The sequence below is a fragment of the Mesoplodon bidens genome, assembly GCF_964165515.1.
Source record: "Mesoplodon bidens genome assembly, chromosome: 11".
Classification (NCBI taxonomy): Eukaryota; Metazoa; Chordata; class Mammalia; order Artiodactyla; family Ziphiidae; genus Mesoplodon; species Mesoplodon bidens.
Genome location: NC_138167.1, coordinates 92600832 through 92621799, shown reverse-complemented (window position 1 = coordinate 92621799; position 20968 = coordinate 92600832).

The following is a 20968-nucleotide window of genomic DNA, read 5'->3' as shown; positions in this document are numbered from 1 at the left end:
TGAGATGATTATGTCGGGCATTGTTTTTGCAGCTCAGTAATTATTTTCCCTTAAAATAGGTTGCTAGGGTTAGAGTTATCAAATAAGAATAATTATGATATGACAGTGACCTTGAAAATATCATAGTTATGTGTTTTAAAACTATTTTGTAAAAATGTTGGAGCAAATGGTCAAACAATTTTCTTTACAGCAGGAATTCTGAGATCTTATGTAATATGGTTCAAGAGCACTGTAAATCTCCAAGGGATGATATAGTAGGCAGCATTTCTAGGGAAAAAAATGTGTGTGTACACACACGCAGGCACACATACGTTTTATCTATCCATCTATCTACACATAGCTGTTTGAGGAGTATATCATGGGACTACTGTTCCAAATAACACATTTTAAGAAATGCTGGTATAGGTGAACTATTTATCTCACACCAATGTAAAAAAGGACTAAGAGATAATTTCTTTTGTGTTTTGCTCAGAGTCAAACAGATAATTAATGACAAAACTTTATTTAAAAGATATGGGTATAGCAGTCAGCAGTAACACAAACAGCTCAGCTACATTGTCATCAACATATAGGCAGCCAGTCAAAAAGTAAAATGAAGGCAAGGCACACCAACCACTCCCAAATTCTGAGTCTTGCATTATTTTTTCTCTTTTTCGAAAACCTAAGAGCATATAATCAAAAGGATTCTGAGTTTCAACTTTGTTTTTATTTTTTAAATGTGTCAGTATTTTACACTGATGGATATACAAACTTTATACAGAAGCACAATCTTATGATTTTTAAATAAGAACATAGGAATGGTTTAATGAACCATTAGGGTTGTTTTGCCCAAGTTATTGCTTTTTAAAAATGTTTTCACTGTACATAATATATATGGAATTGACTTAGAAATATTAGAAACATCTTTTAGAAGAATGTAGTTTGATATTTATTTAGTATAAAAAGTTTGTGCACAGTGCAACAAGTACAGTTTTTACAAATTGGTTTAGAAATATATATATGTATATATATATATATATATATATATATATATGTACGTATATGTATAATCTATCTTCTTGTCTAATCAGTACCCTTTCTCCTTGCCCCTTACTGCCATAACATTCACAGGTGAGATGTTGATTTGTGAATGCTGTCTTTTTTTAATTGAACAAATAGTAATAATTTAGTAGAAAATAAAAATGTCCCAAAGTAGTTACTTTCAAACACTATCCACTAAAGTACTCTTCTATTCATCTTTTTGCCTTTGTCAATCTTGTAAGCTATTTTTTAAAAAACATTTTACTGTATTCCTACTGTTCATTCCTTTATTCCAAATACATAACTTGAGCTCTCTGCATATTTTTCTCTGTGTGTGTGTGTGTGTGTGTGTCTTCCCCATTTATGTATTCTGTCTCTGTCTTTGTTCTCTTTTAATGAATGAATCAATCATTATATATTAATTATTCATCTTATACCACACTATGCTAACAAATGGAAGTGATGCAAAGGATTCTAAGGCAAGATTCTTTCCTTCAAACAGTTTATAATAAACTTAGGTAAAGAAAGGTGGCTTGAGTTAAATAGTTACATGCTGTAATGACTGTAAAGACAATATAAATTAAGGGAACCTGGCATTGGTATGGATTCTAAGGGTCTGAGAAGAAATTTTAGAATTGAAGTGAGGTTATATTGTCCTTCAAGTTTTTAGAGGAGGAAAAAATAAATTCCATGCAACAGTGGAAACTCAGAAGTATGAATGAGAATAAAGTAGTCAGCCTCACACACATGAAGAAGGTGCATATATTTTGGAGAGCCAAGGAATCAGGAATGGAATGACTATTTAACACTAGGTTGTTTAATCTAGCAGTATGTTTTACCTTATTATTAAAATAAAATGTAACATTTTGATAATGATTTCAACATATACAAAAAAATATTTATTAAATACTGAATACTTATTACTAAAATTCAACATTTTTGCAAAGAAGGAATAGAAGCAAATATCCCTAACCATATTAACAAAATAAAAACAAAAACCTACACACATTTTAGTAAATGGAGAGCTATTAGAAATGTTTCTTTAGGTATCAATAAAAGTAAAAATATCATCATTATTTTACTGCTTTTGGTATTACATGGGCAGCCCTAGGTGAAATCATAATAATGTTAATAATAGTGATATAGATGCACATGAGAAATTAGGATTACTTTTCTTCATTTGCAGATAGTATTCTTATTTCCAATAGAAAAACTAGCAAAAAATTTGCTTATTTATTAAATATTGCCTGAGCATGGCAAGTTCATGGATATACACTCATTTAAAAAATTTTTTATACTAGCAACAATTAGAAAGTATAATTTAAAAATATCTCACAATAGTAGTAGCATGTTCCAGTACCTAGGAATAAGCCAAAAAGGCAAGATATTTATAGGTATAATTATAATTTTTAATGAATGTTTTAAAATAAGATAATTATATGCAAAGATGTATTGTGTTCATGAATGGGAATGTTCAATATTCAAAAGATATCAATTCTCTATAAATTAATTTATAAATTCAAAGCAGTGAGATCAAAACCACCACTTTTTTTTTTCCATTAAAATTGAAAAACCTTCATGAAATTTTTAGGGAATTTTAAAAGCCACGAATAGGCCAGACAATATAACATAAACCCAAGGAGAGAAGATATGACATTTAAAGGTTTAAGACACAAATTTATAAAATTCAAGAATTTGGGTGTTGAACCAGGGATAGGCAAATAGATTATTCAGAAACAGAACTTAAACATGTTGGCTATCATTATTATTAAATCAGACAAAGTCTTATATTCTAAGATGCAGGAAAACCCCTGGTACCAATATATCCCAGAGAAAACTTTCCTATACTTGTATGATAAGATAACTGTAATGTTATTCATTTCAACATTATTTGCGATAGAAAAGAAAACAAATGAAGTAGATTTCAAGATTGTAAATCATGAATAAACTATAAATACAATGGATCATCAAGCAACAGCAGAGTGAATGCAGTTGTACTTGAATACTTGAATTATCCAAATTGAATTATCCAGTTTTACAAAATTGTAAAAACAATTTTGTGTAAAAAAAGGTTGCATACATATATTATGATAGCAAGTTTTGTTGATTATACACACCAGTGTTTTGTCACTTTTTATACATGTATATGTAGTATATGTGTACACATATGTATATAGATATGTGCAAATATAGGTATGTACATATGCACCAAATGATAAGAACATAGATGCAGTAGTACTTAGCTTTGAAGAAAAAAGAAAAATGTGAGATTGTGGAGGAAGTACAAAGATAGTTTCAACTATAACTATAAAGTTATGTTGAAAAGATCTCCAAATTTGTTCTCTTTGATATATTTTTCCTTGGACTGGAGTTGATGGAAATCATCCATATATTACATAATAAGCTAACAGCTCTTTTGTGAAGAAAACCTCACTCTCTAGTCCCATCAAAAGCTCAATAAATTCTTTCTCTCTTATATTGCCTGGGGGAGGGGATGAAAGCCTAATGCTAGTAGAACCACTATTATAATCTCTTAGCATACCTTGTACAGGTGGTTTGACAACTAGATTTATAATGTGGGGTATTTGGATCTGTAGTTTAGCCTTGACCTCTTTAGCCTGAACCACCTGTGAGATAGGAAGAATCCCATTTTGACATGTTTCACTAATGGTCTCTCCCTTTATGTATTTCCCCCTTGACATAAGCATGCAGTTCCCTTGCATAGTTATCCTGTGAAATTATAATTCAATGTGCTATGCTTATTTTGCTTCAGAAATCAATATTGTTTTCCATTGGTGTCCAAATAGGTAGAGATTCTTCAAAGTGTGTTCAGAATCTCTTGTGATATTTAACTAAACTCTATTTATGACTTCCCTCCATCCTTACTCCCTCAGTGAAGGAAAACAAAATGGAAAAGCATCTACTGTTGCTTTTCTTCTGTAGGAGAATGAGGGCTTAGTCGGAGAAGGTCCATAATTATCAGCATCTTATGAGCCTAGAATTTTCTAACTTTGCATATCTGATCTTTGAAATCTTAATTTTTTTTTTTTTCAATTTCCAAATCCCCTGTAAAACCATGTCTTTCTCTTCTAAGGGAAGCAATTTATTAAAAAAAAAAAATCAGTGTCAACTATATGCTAGGTATTCTTCTAACCACTGAGCTAAAGAAATGAATTTAAAAACCACAAAAAGAGCAATGAACAAAATAGAAAAATTTCATTTCCTCCTCATTTTATATTCTGTGGAATATAATCTATCATTTTAATTTCTCCTACCACCATCTTCTTCCCTACTCTAAATCCAACTTTACCCAGGCTAGTGCTAATTTCCTTAAAATACTATATATTTATTGCTATGTTAATTTCTTGATAGCCCTGATTCAGTTTTCTCTATTTCAGTTGCAACACACACCAAAGCAGAGAACATAATAGGGGCTCAACATATATCCGGATTTGACTTTATTCATTTAATAAACATTTTTGGTGTCATATAACATGACAGCTGATTCTAGAATAGAAACTGGATCTGAGCAAATGTAAAATGACTAATGACTTGAGAGAAGGAGATGTTATTATACATGAATTAAAGATCCTTTGTTGAAGTTTGATGTATCATATTAGTTCCTAATTGGGCAAGAAAGAAGGGGTCTGCATAGGCATTAAATGACTATATGGTCCAGGATCCTGAATGGTTAAAAGAATGTGCTGTCAGGTTGCTAACACAATAGCAGGGAATTGACAGGGGGAAAATGTGAAACAGCTGTTGTTATATTTTAAGAAGTCTTAAATAATGCTAAACAGTGATTTTTAAAAGATTATTTAAAGATTTAGGGAGAGAATCAGGTTTTAATTACAGCAAAAAGTAGGAATAGAAAATGCATGTAGAAAAGCATAACCACAATGAGTTAGTGAAAGAAGGTAGAGAACAGTGATATGAATACAAATAATGCCTATATTTGAAACTATATAGAGTGCAAAATACATTTGGCTTATCACATCCTATCTTTACAGCAATGCTTTGAAACAGGAACATGATTAGAACTTGCACTGAATTCTACATACCTTTAACCTAGTTCCCATTGCTTCAAATTAAAACTATTTGTCTGTAGTTTTGATAGAAATTGCTTGTGTGAGATAAGAAGTATTCTTCTAGGATCAAATGGAAGTTTTATTTCTATATATTTTCTAGTTTAGTCTGAATTATTATTGATTCTCCCATCAATAAAGAAGTATGAAAGGAATGATATGATTATTTTGGTAAAAGGAACATTCTGGAATCAATATGGAAAATGGAGAAGACTGGAGAAAAGACAAACAGAAAAAGGAAGGATAATTAGAAGACTGTGGAATTAATCTGGTGAGAGGTATGAAATAAGAAGTGAAGTCATGTGAAATAAGAAATGGCAATGGAGACAAGGAGAATGGAGAGGATTTCAATCAGTGTTTGGATGCAGGGATAAAAGAGAGGAAATATTGACAACTGAAAACTAGATTTCTAGCTTTAGACACTGGCTATTACACAATGTCCTTCTCTATTAACACCAGAAAAGGGAGAGATTTTGTGGTAAATGGGAGACAAATTGGTTTGAGAACATTCTGAGTGAAGTATTTGTTCTAGGATGTCCAAATCAAAATTTCTAATATAGAACTAAATAAGTAAATATAATCTTAGAGCAGAACTCTGGAAAGATTTAAAAAATCTAGGTGATGAGAGAAGTCATGGAAATGAATGTTTTTACTAAGTAGAGTGTGCCATTAGAAGACATGATGGTGGGTGGTGAAAACTGGTGAACACCAACAGATAAAAATTTATCATAGAGAAAAATACCATGAAAAAGATGGAGAAAAAGTTGCTATATATATGTAGGGGGAAATATGGGAAGGTGTTTTATCGCAGATTTCAAGGTAAAAACTCATGGGCAGAAAAAGAGAGGTTGATTAAATCAAAGAGAAACCAAGAAAAATAATAGCTAAAAGTCAGTTTTCCTACAAAGTGACCATTCACAACTTTAACCAGACTTGTTTCGGTAAAGATTTGAGTATAGACCCCAGGCTGCAAGAGTTTGAGGTGTGAATAAAGAAAGGTTGGACACAAGTCTTAGTGGGAATGAGACACTTGGTCTTTGGGTGTGAATAAAAGAGACAATTATTAAAGGCATGAAGAGGAGGTGATAGAATACAGCATAGAGATGGTGAGATTAGCCTTGCTATGGGAGGAATATTTCCATTTTTACCAGAGAGGAAAGGGGCAAAGGTGTTGAGGCAATTTTATCTCATTTGCAACGCCTCAAAAACCAACAGGAAAATAGTAAATGTTTTTGATAATGATAACCTCATTCTGTTCAAACTAGAACCAATTTAGATCTTAAGGTTTGTCTTTAGTGAAAGACAAGAAAAAAAAAAAGAATGAGCTTAAATGTTCAGATGTTTAAAAACAAACATCTAGAGCAGCAATTTAGAGTAACATGATATTGATCAAGAGAGTAGTTAACCTCTCATAGCTAGTAGGTATTTGCATGTTTAATCACAGATGGTGTGTACAAATTTGTGCCAGAATTTGCTGTCTCTAATTGGAAACACCTCAAATCAACTCCAGGCCTCCTTTTCAGAAGCCAAATGCACTTTTAGCCCAATGTTCCCATTAAAATTCCAGGTTTTTAAAAGATGTTATTCCAAAAACTCACTGCCATAAAATATATATGCATTTTATTATCTCCTTTCCCTATGTCAGTACTCTCAGAGTGTAATTTCTTCACCTAAATAAATATATTTAAAACACATTGATTATAATAAATTTGACTTTAATTTCTCATATGAAATTTGTTTTTCCCCCTCATTTCAATATCCATAAAAATATGTTTGAACAATCACTCAAACAACAACAACAAAACCTTACTCTTCCTAACTCTATATCTATTTTTTCCTCATAGACAATATCTTTTCCACACCAACAAATAGCGTTTACATCCTTTATATTTTCTGAAGGCTTGTCAGAGTCACTGGTTATATTTCATTAACTGATCTGTATGATTATTGATAGCTAGTTCACTGTTGGTCACATTTTTAATTGTCCCCTAATACTTAAAACTTTTTTTCTGACATCTCTCCATAATCCTTCAAGTTTTCTATCATTTCTGCACATTTTAAACTAATGAAATACCCTTTAATAGTCCATACTGTGTTATCAAAATCTGTTCTGTGTTTTCGTTTTTACTTTATCAAATAAAATCTATAAATGAACATATAACTAAAGGATATCTCCATTTAGGATTATAGTGGGATTATTTTAAAATATTAGCAACTATATTTGTGCATCTACAAAAAGTGAGTGCAAGTAAGTGTGGGGTTAGAACAGTTAGGGAAAAAGAGAGTAATGGAAGAGATATAGAACAAAAATAGTAATAATATTGAATAATTATCAATAATGTTTAAGTTCTACATTTATTGGGGATACCATCCTTTTTAAGTTATATTCATAATCTTATTAAATATGTACAATTATAATAACCACATCAAAGTAGAAAGAGAACTTGAGGTTTAGAGAAGTTATTATAAATGACATCAGTGATCACACAGCTAGTAATAGTGAAGCCAGCATTTGAATGCCAATTGTCTGAATCTAGGAAGGATCTTAAACACTAATCATATTTCTGGTTAGAGATTGTTCTACAATTGGAATTTGAGCACTAGTTCTATTGATTACTAGTGATGGAAACTTGAAGAATGAATTTCTGAAGCTTGGTTACCTTTGCTTTCATATTTGGGTAATGTTTGTTTGTATTAGATAGGTTTAATTGCTACCACAAAAAGACTCTTAACATCTTTTACCCAAACAAGTTAGGAGATTAATTATCTCTCAAGTAACAATCTAGAGATGGGCAATTGATTTAAGAATGGGCTGCTAAACTAGCATGGCAAGCAACTCACCTGAAAGTCATAAAGAAATTCATATTTCTTATATCTTTTTGATTTATCATTACCTAAGGCCTTTTTCTTATTTCACATGATATAATACACACTTTTTTTTTTTTTTTTTTTTTTTTTTGCGATATGCGGGCCTCTCACTGTTGTGGCCTCTCCCATTGCGGAGCACAGGCTCCGGACGCACAGGCCCAGCGGCCATGGCTCACGGGCCCAGCCGCTCCGCGGCATGTGGGATCTTCCCGGACCGGGGCACGAACCCGTGTCCCCTGCATCGGCAGGCGGACTCTTAACCACTGCGCCACCAGGGAAGCCCATACACACTTTTGTAATGAGGGAAAGAGAAAATGGAAAGCAAGAAATTGCCTTATAAAATGCTATAAGTTGCAAAAATCACTTATTCCATTGACCAAAATCAGTCATTAATACACCTAGCTTCAAGAGAGACTGATAAAGGTAGTTTCTAGTTGAGTAATGTGCCAGTCATGAAAATACACGGCTCAAAACTCTCTTTAAGAGAATAGTTTAGGAGAAATGTAATTGGCAGACATCATCCAGCTGCTGGACTTTTGGATTCACTGTAGCATTCTAGCCAGTGATATGCTCTCTTTGGCCTATACCAAGTCAACAGTTGTGCTTGTTGGGTTACTAAAGCTAGATTGTTTCTGTTTGGAACCTCTCTGATGGGTAATCATTTTTTTCTGGGTCTCTTTAAATGTCTGGCATATGCTTCCTCAAAGCTGCACTAAACTCAGACCTTATTACCTAATCATTTTACATTCCATTCTTCCTTTCACAGATGCCATACTGTATCATAGTCTGAAAGTGCTCCTCGCCAGCTCTTAATCCTTTTTCACTTAGCCTGGAGTTTAAATCTCCTTCACATCTAATTGTGCTTTGTCATATGCTTCTCAGAGGACCCAGAATGAGATAGTGGTCATGTGCTTAACTAAAATCTTAGGGGTTCAGTCACACAAGAGGAAGGTTATAATGGATCCCAGGAACATTTTGCTTTCTCAGTAATGATCTTGAATTCTGTTCCACTAAATATCAATTCATATAATTTTCTCCAAATATAGAACACATTTACTCTATCTCCAATGAAGAAAATCCAATGTCCCATATGGTTATTTCATCCAGTTTAAAATTCAGGATCTCTGAATAATGTGATCTCCCTTCTATCAATTAGCATATGAAACTGATTTAATTTTTTTTTAAAAAAAGCATGCTATTTATCTTCTCACATTGAATATAAAATGACAAAACTGGAACTTGTTGAATACAATAAAAACTCCCACTTGGAAAAAGGAAGAATGCAAACACATTCAATTATCAACTCCTGATAGGCTGGAATTGAGGAGAATTCTGTTCTGTCAACAGAGTTAAGTACTTCTGTTAGCCCATCAGCCTGCACCTTGTTCTTTTCTCTGGAAATAACTCTGTATACCTTGTTTTCTATGGTTCCTGGTTTTGTTCTTCGAGAGAGATTTTTAAAATTGTTTTAGAGTAGATATTATTAATATTCAGTACTAATGAGCTTCTCTCCACTTATAGGCAGAGGAAAAAATTGTTCTTCTATGCCCAGTTGAAGTTACATATGGCCACATGGCTTTCTTTGGCCAGTGAAATAATGGAAGCATCCTAATGATGGTGGAAACATGTATTTACATGGGAGCCATCTGCCGTGGAGAGATGTCTGATTTTACATTAAACATTGTAGATATAAGAAATAAGACTTTTTTTTTGGTCTTATGCTATAGAGATTTTAGTCTTGCAGTGAAACTCAGTCTACACTGACTAATGCTTCATTTTTTTTTTTTTTTGCATGGCTACATTTTAATGAGTGTTGAAATGTGTGCCTTCTCCAGAAATGGTGAGCTTTTGGAATCTATTTCCTGCTAGGGAAGGTTTGGAAATCTCGGGGCCATTATAGGAATAAAACAATCTGAGATAATTTTGTAATTCAGACTTATTTCTCTGGCAGTAAATTTATGTAGTAGGTTTCTAGTTTATTCATTTGCAGAAAATTCCACTGTTGAGTAACCAAACCTAAAAAATCTATTCTTGACATCATACTTAAATCTATTGATTATCTTTTTTTGGTTACTGACTTCTGTGCATGAATCATCTGTCTCCCCCTGTTTTTAATAAGGACATCTGAAGCAGTAAGCTATCTGAAACACCTGTCTTAGACTATTTTATAACCTCAGTTCTGACTCACAAGATCTAGCTGAAATTCTAAAGGAGAGACCTCAGAGCAAATCTCTGAACAAAAATAATATCTCCTTCTAATTACATTTGAATAACTTCCTCAAACATATGATATACCCCAAATTATTCAGTATAGCTATAGGCTTATGGGCATGTGGTGTGCCTTCTAGGTTAACAAATAACAGCAATTTAACCAAATGTTTGCCAAAACATAATAAGGATCACCAGCTTTTTAGCCTGCAGTACTGCCTGTCCTTCCATATTCTAAGCCAGTACTACATATTTCAGATTATCTATTTATATATTTTTTAAATTTTATGGTCCCCACTTACATCAATGGACAGATCATGCAGACAGAAAATCCTTAAGGAAATACTGTCCTTATAATATATTAAACCAAATGAACTTTATTTAAATATATAAATGAACTTTTATATATGAACTTTATATATATATAGAAAATTCTATCCAAAAGAAGCAGAATACACATTCTTTTCAAGTGTACATGGAACATTCTCCAAGATGCATCACATGCTAGGTCACAAAACGAGTCTCAATAATATTATTTAAGATGATTGAAATCATATCAAGCATCTTTCTGACCACACAACTATGAGACTCAAAGTACAAGAAAAAACTGCAAAAACACAAATGGGTGGAGGCTATACAATATGCTACTAAACAACCAATGAGTCACTGAAGAAATCAAAGAAGAAATCAAAAAAATACCTTGAGACAAATGAAAATGGAAATGCAATAATCCAAAATCTGTGGGACGCAGTAAAAGAAAAGTACATGGCAATACAGCCTACTTCGGGAAACGAGAAAAATCTCAAATAAACAACCTAACCTTACTCCTAAAGGAATAGAAAAAAGCAGAACAAACAAAACTCAAAGTTAGTAGAAGGAAAGAAATAATAAAGGTCAGAACAGAAATAAATGAAATAGAGAATTAAAAAAATAGAAAAGATTAGTGAAACTAAGAGCTAATTTTTTGAGAAGATAAACAAAATTTATCAACCTTTAGCAAGACTCATCAATAATAAAACAGAGCCCAAGTAAATAAAATCAGAAATGAAATAGAAGTTACAACCAATACCATAGAAATACAAAGGATTATAAGAGATTACTATGAAAAATTGTAGTGCAAGAAAGTAGACAGACTAGAAGAAATGGATAAATTCCTAGAAATGTACAGTTTCTTAAGACTGCATCAGGAAGAAAGAGAAAAAATGAACAGAATGATTACCAGTAATGAAATTGAATCAATAATCAAACAAACTGCCAACAAGGAAAATTTCAGGACCAGATGGCTTCACAGGTGAATTCTATTAAACATTTAAAGAATAATGAATACCTATCTTTCTAAAACTATGACCAAAAATTGAAGAGGAAAGAGTGCTTCCAAACTCATTCTACCAGGCCAGAATCACCCTGGTACCAAAATCAAACAAAGACACCACAAAAAAATTATAGGCCAATGTCACCAACTAACACAGATGCAAAAATCCTCAACAAAATATTAGCAAACCAAATTCAACAATACATTAAAGGGATCATACACCATGTTCAAGTGGGATTTATCCCAGGGATGCAAAAGTGGTTTAATATCTGCAAATCAGTCAATGTGATATACCACACTAACAAATACGTTTGGTTGTTTAAACTAATGGGTTTCTTGATCAATTACATAATCCATTTGGGAACATTTAAGAATTCAATCACATTAAACATACTTTCATCTTGGTGTTTATAATTTACTTGCCTTCCAAAGTCCATGATGTCATACATGTTTTACTGAAATTGGGATGAACTAGAGGTCGTTCAATGGCATTCTCTTAGATGCCCTCTTGGGGAATTATGAAGAACAAGAATGCATACACATAACCTATAGAAAGAGAATCTCTTTCTTTCATACCCTTGAGAACAGTAAAGAGTGTTGAAAAAGGAACATATTGCAGACAAACATTAATTACTCATATGGACATCATCAAGTGCCAACTCTGAGCCAGACACTATGCCAAGTACTAACAAAGGAAAGATGAGTAAGATAGTATCTCATGCCAAGGGTTTAGACTGATCAAAACAACAAACATTAATAGGTATTTGGTGATTCTGGTTCAATATTTTGAACTAGATTGATCTGCTAGCCCTCCGGGAACCTCATTACAAGATTTAAAAGACATATAAACCCACATCAATAAACAGAACAGTGGTGGAGAGGCAATTAATGGAAAACGGTTGTAAAAAATACCTGGAAGAAGAACACTTAGTATGTTTGCTAGATAAAGTAAGGCAGTGGAAGTCATAGTGCAGGACATCCTCAGAGAAGGCTGAAGAAAGAGGAGAGAGATGATCTGCCAATGCCAAATCACCCATTCCTGCACACAGGATGATTAGATGGCAAACATCCCCCCCTTAGGTAGATGCATAGAAGTAAATGTAATTATATGACTGGAAAGGACTAGAATAGCTGCAGTTGTAGCCCAGAATAAATCATCTGCATTTTGGCATTTGGGAATGCTCAATAAAATGTCAGACTCTTCACCAACTCATTCTAGAATGAAATATATCAGTTGGCAGGTTTCATTCATGAATGAAAACCACATAGTAGCCTCTCCTTTTACTTTATTAATCATAAATTAATTTCTCAACAAAACGAAAATTGTCCCTGGAGGAAAAATATATTCAGGGAATTGAAGAGTACATAAACAGAAAAATAAAAAATCACAGCCAAAAAAATTAGAGAAACTAGGTTAACATATTTAAGCAATCTAGGACAACCAAATTCCAACTAAAAGGATTGCAGAGTAAAAGAGTAGAGGAAGCCAAATGGAAGACAGTATAAAAAATAATTCAAGAAATTATTTTAAATTAAAACCCAAATCTTCAAGTAAATATGATACATATATAAATAGAGAGATATGTGTGTGTATATATAAAGTGAATAGAAATAATTGGATCTTTGATACATTAGTATTGGTTTTAAGAACATCAACAATTCTAAAAGTCTTTTAATTTTTCTTTATTTCAACTTTCACTCACTTGAAATAAAGTATTTTTTCTTTTCATTTGAAATAATGACTGTGGAAGTGTCAGGATCGTAAGGTCAATTGTGGCAAAAGCTAACTGAAATAAATATTTTATTTTGAATTTTGTTGAAATATTTCAGATTCCATTCACTGTACATCGCCAAATTAATTCCAGATTTACGCAGGACAAAGGAGTTCATTAATTTCATGTAATCATTGCATTTTGAAAACTTCTGATTAGTCCGGAAAGTCAGTGAACACATTGAGGCAATAGATGTAGAAGTCTGTTTAATCTCAGAAGAAATTGAAACAAAAAAAAAGTTTAAACAAATTGTGTGGCACTCTTGAAGTTTTTGTACCTGGACTATGCTGTGAGTTTTTAAAATAAAATTCACATGGGAAAGTTTGTTTCTTATGCATTTTCAGTTTAAAATTATATGCATGAATATGATCCTCAAGCCTAACATTTTTTATTGTAAATTGCAGATTGCTTTAAATGTCCACTTTTCAGAAAGTATAAAATCTCAAATAACCATATATCTAAATGCCTGATTTTGGATAGACACTGAATTAAATCTGAATGGATACAAATGTGAATAAACCATTATAAGAAAGACCATAGAAAACTTATTCCATTTTGAACTTGGTTTTGGCTCTATTGAAATTTAATTAAAAATAATTAAAGTGTAATTCCATTTATTTGGACACGTCATATTAGTTTATTAAAATGGTAAAAACTTCTGGGCTGAAAGTTATAGATATCTCAAAATGAAATAGGTTGTTTTGAGAGATAACAGTCTGTACAGGAAAGTGAGAGAGTGAATTCTGTTTTCATATTGTAAAGGGTTTCTGATATAACAGCCACATATACCTACAAAGAAAGACTCTGGCTATATTGATTTTTTTTTAACATCTTTATTGGAGTATAATTGCTTTACAATGGTGTGTTGGTTTGTGCTTTATAGCAAGGTGAATCAGTTATACATATACATATGTTCCCATATCTCTTCCCTCTTGCGTCTCCCTCCCTCCCACCCTCCCTATCCCGCCCCTCTAGGTGGTCACTGCCATGAAAATGATTAAAAACACCAGCTCTTCTGTTTAGTCAGTGTGTGTGTGGTTTTTTTTTTTGTTTTTTTTTGTTTTTGTGAACACCAGCACAAAGTAACGATATATTACCTACCCAAAGAATATATAATTTCAGTTGAACAGTCTACTCAGTAATACCAAGGCTGTCATTAAATCAAGAAAATTAAGATTGTGGATTTTAAGATGGTTTATAACTTTTCTGGAAAAATTTTGTGCTCGCTTGTCGAGCCTTTTATTTCCCACCCAGCTAAAATTAAATATATCCAGTTTTTGTGCTCACAGACTATTTTTTACATATATATGTTCTGTATAAGCATTGTGTTGTATTTGTTGCTTTTGGTCTTTCCCACAAGAGTGTAATGTCTCTAAGGCAGGCATATTGTATTGCTTGTTTATTTATCTTCTTCTCTTACCACATCCATAGGCAGTTTGCAGATGCTCAAAAAGCAGTTACTTGATCTCTCAATTAAAGCAAATATAGAATGATATGTTAGTTCTCATTACATATTTGTTGTAGCAATGAGCATTTGTTTCTTCATAAACTACTCAAGATTTAGATACAAATTTAAAAATAACTACAATGAAATATGTTAAAATATTTTATTATAAATTAAAAAATAATAAGCACCCAAAACCATATTAAGAATTAGAATGTATATTAAATATTTTAGATAAACCTAGAACATACTCTGTTATAATTAAAAGAAAAAACATGATCAATGTTCAAATAACACCAACATAGCTGTTAGAATGAAAGAGTAAGTGAATCTTTTGAAAAATCAGTAAAATACACGTTGAAGAAATGTGTAAAGAATAGAAGTTTTTAAAAATCACCACAGCTTAAATTTATTTTTTTAACTAGGGATTACTAAGGTCTAGGGAAGAGAAATGGGGAAACTGCTCATTGATAAGTACTGGGTTATGCTGGCAAATAATACTTGGCACTGGGCGCTGTCCTCTAGTGTTAGTACCAAGATACTGTTGATAAGGCTAAAACAAGGGGACTCAGTTTCCTCAGTTTCAGCAGTGTAGAGGTACAAGTTTAAGTAGAGCAAATTCAGGAGCTGTCATTCTGTACTCAAGCCTTCTTCAGGATAATTGCTCTTACTCCCTTATCCAGAGTGGCTATGTTTCTTATAGTGAGGTCTCTGTATTTTCCTAGAAGCACGTTACAGTTTTTGTATTTGCCTCCATCTCAGCTGCTTTTTGTTCTCACTTTTGTTGCCAAAAGAAAAAATCTTCCTGGACATGACTGTTGCCGAGCTGAATCAGGGAGAAGTGTTTAGAGGGCAGGTGGCGGGTAGGAGTGGGGAGGACACAGACTAGTTGAAAATACCTGAAAAGTTACATCTGTCTTCAAAAGTAAATATTTATTAAAGAAGAAGAAAGCTTATAAAAAATAAGTCAATAGTTTAAAAAACAGAAATTTTAAAATATATTTTTGGGATTATTTTGTAATATATGGAAATATCAAATCCCTATGTTGAGCACCAGGAACTAACAGTGTTGTAAGTCAGTTATACTTCAAAAAGCAAACAAACAAGCACACTCATAGAAAAAGAGATCAGATTTGTGGTTATCAAAGGTGGAGGAAGAATAGGATGGAGGTAGCCAAAAGGTACAAACTTCCAGTTGTAAGATAAGTAAGTACGAGGGATGTAATGTACAACACGATTAATATAATTAACACTGTTGTATGTTATATAGGAAAGTTAAGAGAGTAAATCCTAAGAGTTCTCATCACAAGGAAAATATTTTTTTCTTTCTTTTCATTATATATGAGATGATGGATATTTACTAAATTTATTATGACAATCATTTCATGATGTAAGTATTTCAGATCATTGTGCTGTACCCCTTACACTTATATAATGCTGTATGTCAATTATATATCAATAAAACTGAAAGAAAAAATATAGAAACATTTAAATAAAACTTTTCAGTCTTCATGAACAAAATGTTAAATATTGAAGAATAAGAATTATGTCTTTACAATGGAAATTTTAAAACTTTGGCAAATGTGTGTGCAAGTAGAACACAAATCTGGTGGAGAAAATAGGATTAAAGAGTCACTATGAGTTGACTATACCAAACTCCTCATGATTATTTTTCTGTTAAAAAAGAACTACTTTCATACCACTCTGCAAACCAAAATAAAGTGGTAGCTTATGTTTCACAATTTTTGTTTCTGATTTTAATTTATCTCACAGCTTTGTCCTACAGAGATTTCCATGCCCTCTACAAATTGAGGCTGGCATGTGTCCCACTTTTGCTTCCAGTGTTTCTTTACTATCACAGATACCATCAGTGACATTAAACTGGACCTTGCTATTCTACTCCAACATTACTTTGCTGAGTTATAAAAGAATGTTCTTCACTTACTAAATTAAAAGAATATATTTGAGTCATGAGTATAAATTGACCATAGATCTCTATAAGTATGCCCTACTCCTTGTGCAACTTTGTAACAAATGATCTGTAGAATGCATATATAAGGAGAATTGTGCATCACTACTCAAAACAAGGAATGAGCAAACATTTGCTAGATACAGACTTAAGTAAACTACAGAAGACTTAGAGTTTCCACTCCTCATTTCTCTCCTCCCACTTAATAGAAAGGAACAGTATGCAGAATTAAGTAACTGGCAGACATCCCATAGAGTGGAGAGGTAAGAAAATGAATCATTTTTGGCAATATCATTAGAGATGAAAGAACACCTAGGCATATACCCTACAGCTAGAGAGGTAAAAACATGGTAAAGGGCTTTAAAAATTCTTCTGGTTTTGGTTAACTGTCTTGGAAACAGTTATTAACAAGGAGAGTCATGATTTGCCTCTGAATTAATGATACCTTTGCCATGAGAAGCAAGCAAGCATTATCTTACATACTGTGGATAAAGCAGATAAAGCATTGATTATGTGAATCCAGGCAAATCTGGCATCAACTGGAAGATATGTTCTAGCTCTGTGACACTGCTCAAGTCATCTGCCTCAGTTTCTTAATATACTCTCATAAATGTAGAAAACAATATGGGAAACAAAAGCAAAAATAAACAAATGTGACTATATCAAACTAGAAAGATGTGTGTAGTGAAGGAAGCTATCAAAAAAATGAAAAAGCAACCTACAAAATGGGAGAAGATATTTACAAATCATACAACCATTAATGTGTTAATACCCAAAATATACAGAGAACGTATACAACTCAACATCAAAAAATAAATCCTGATTAAAAGATGGTCTCCACCTAGAGGGGTGGGATAGGGAGGGTGGGAGGGAGGGAGACGCAAGAGGGAAGAGATGTGGGAACATATATATATGTATGACTGATTCACTTTGTTATAAAGCAGAAACTAACACACCATTGTAAAGCAATTATACTCCAATAAAGATGTAAAAAAAAAAAAAAAAAGATGGTCAGAGGGCCTGAATAGACTTTTTCCAAAGAAGATATACAGATGGTCAACAGACAACTGAAAAGATGCTCAACGTCACTAGTCATCAGAGAAATGCCAATCAAAACAACAATGAGATACCACTTCACACCTGTCAGAAGGGCTATCATCAAAAAGACAACAAATAACAAGTGTTGTCAAGGATGTGGAGAAAATGGAACCCTCATGAACTATTTTGTGGGATTGTAAATTGATACAGCCTCTATGGAAAGCAGTATGGATGTTCCTCCAAAAATGCAAAGTAGAACTCCCATACAATCCAGCAATTTCACTTCTGGGTATTTACCTAAAGAAACCAAAAACACTAATTTGAAAAGATAAATTGTTCACTGATAAATGAATGGATAAAGAGGATGTGGTAAATATATATATACACATATATATATATATGTATGTATATATATATCTTATATATGTATATATATATTCCATTGTGTATGTGTGAATATACATGCACGCACACTGGAATATTAGTCAGCCATGAAAAATGAAATCCTGCCATTTGTGACAACATGGATGGATTTAGGGGGTATTATGCCAAGTGAAATAAGTCAGACATAGAAAGACAAATACTTTTTGATCTCATAAAGTGGGGTCTAAAAAAAGAAAACAAACAAACAAACAAAATAAAATGAAAACGGATACATAGTTACAGAGAACGAAGAAACCAGTGGTTGCCAGAGGGGAGGGGTGTTAGAGGGGTGAGGTAGGTGTAAGGGATTAAGTAGTAAAAACTTCCAGTTATAAAATAAATGAACCATTGGGATGTAATATACAGTGTAAGGAATATGGTCAATAATATTGTTATTCCCATAACTTTGTCTGGGAACAGAGGATTTTCAGGCTTGCCGTGGTGATCATTCCATAATGTATTCAAATGTCAAATCACTATGTAGTATACTTGTATCTTACATAATATTATATCTCAATTATATTTCAACAAAAAAGCAATATGACTTCAATTTAAAAGTATATATGTTGGACTTCCGGGGAAGATGGCAGAAGAGTAAGATGCGGAGATCACCTTCCTTCCCACAGATACACCAGAAATATAGCTACACGTGGAACAACTCCTACAGAACACCTACTGAACGCTGGCAGAAGACCTCAGACCTCCCAAAAGGCAAGAAACTCCCCACGTACCTGGGAAGGGCAAAGCGGAGAGATTGCCGCACAGAGGATTGGTGCCGACCGGCACTCACCAGCCCGAGAGGCTTGTCTGCTCGCCCGCCGGGGCGGGCGGCGCTGGAAGCTGAGGCTTGGGCTTTGGTCAGAGCGCAGGGAGGGGACTGGGACTGGCGGCGAGAACTCAGCCTGAAGGGGGCTAATGCGCCACAGCTAGCCGGGAGGGAGTCCGGGAAAACTCTGGAGCTGCCAAAGAGGCAAGAGACTATTTCTTCCCTCTTGGTTTCCTAGTGCGCGAGGAGAGGGGATTAAGAGTGCTGCTTAAAGGAGCCCCACAGACGGGCGCAAGCCACGGCTGAAAGGGCGGAGCCCATAGACGGGCATGGGACGCTGGGGCTGCTGCTGCCGCCGCCAAGAGGCCTGTGTGTGAGCACAGGTCACTGTCCACGCCACCCTTCCGGGAGCCTGTACAGCCCGTCACTGCCGGGGTCGCGGGATCCAGAGACGGCTTCCCTGGGAGAACGCACGGCGCGCCTCGGGCTGGTGCAACGTCACGCCGGCCTCGGCCGCTGCAGGCTCGCCCCGCACTCCATGCCTCTCCCTCCCCCCCGGCCTCAGTGAGCCAGAGTCCCCGAAGAGGCTGCTCCTTTAACCCTGTCCTGTCTGAGCGAAGAACAGACGCCCTCCGGCGACCTACACGCAGAGGCGGGGCCAAATCCAAAGCAGAGACCCGGGAGCTGTGGGAACAAAGAAGAGAAAGGGAAATCTTTCCCAGCAGCCTCAGAAGCAGTGGATTAAAGCTCCACAATCAACTTGATGTACCCTGCATCTGTGGAATACATGAATAGACAGCAAATCATCCCAAATTGAGGAGCCAGGAGTCAGTGCCGTGCCTCTGAGGTGGGAGAGTCAACTTCAGGACACTGGTCCACAAGAGACCTCCCAGCTGCACATAATATCAAATGGCGAAAGTCTTCCAGAGATCTCCATCTCAACACCAGCACCCAGCTTCACTCAACGACCAGCAAGCTACAGTGCTGGACACCCTATGCCAAACAACTAGCAAGACAGGAACACAACGCCCCCCATTAGCAGAGAGGTGGCCTAAAATCATAAAAAGTCCGCAGACACCCCAAAACACACCACCAGACGTGCACCTGCCCACCAGAAAGACAAGATCCAGCCTCATCCACCAGAACACAGGCACTAGTCCCCTCCACCAGGAAGCCTACACAACCCACTAAACCAACCTTAGCCATTAGGGACAGACACCAAAAACAACGGGAACTACGAACCTGCAGCCTGCAAAAAGGAGACCCCAAACACAGTAACATAAGCAAAATGAGAAGACAGAAAAACACACAGCAGGAGAAGGAGCAAGATAAAAACCCACCAGACCTAACAAATGAAGAGGTAATAGGCAGTGTACCTGAAAAAGAATTCAGAATAATGATAGTAAAGATGATCCAAGATTCTATTTCCAAGATCCAAAATCTTGGAAATAGAATAGACAAAATGCAAGAAACAGTTAACAAGGACCTAGAAGAACTAAAGATGAATCAAGCAACTATTCAAAACACAATAAATGAAATGAAAAATACTCTAGATGGGATCAATAGCAGAATAACTGAGGCAGAAGAACGGATAAGTGAGGTGGAAGATAAAATAGTGGAAATAACTGATGCAGAGCAAAATAAAGAAAAAAGAATGAAAAGAACAGAGGACAGTCTCAGAGACCTCTGGGACAACATTAAACACACCAACGTTCGAATTATAGGGGTTCCAGAAGAAGAAGAGAAAAAGAAAGGGACTGAGAAAATATTTGAAGAAATTATAGTTGAAAACTTCCCTACTATGGGAAAGGAAATAGTGAATCAAGCCCAGGAGGCACAGAGAGTCCCATACAGAATAAATCCAAGGAGAAATACGCCAAGACACATATTAATCAAACTGTCAAAAATTAAACACAAAGAAATCATATTAAAAGCAGCAAGGGAAAAACAACAAATAACACACAAGGGAATCCCCATCAGGATAACGGCTGATCTCTCAGCAGAAACTCTACAAGCCAGAAGGGAGTGGCAGGACATAATTAAAGTGATGAAAGAGAAAAACC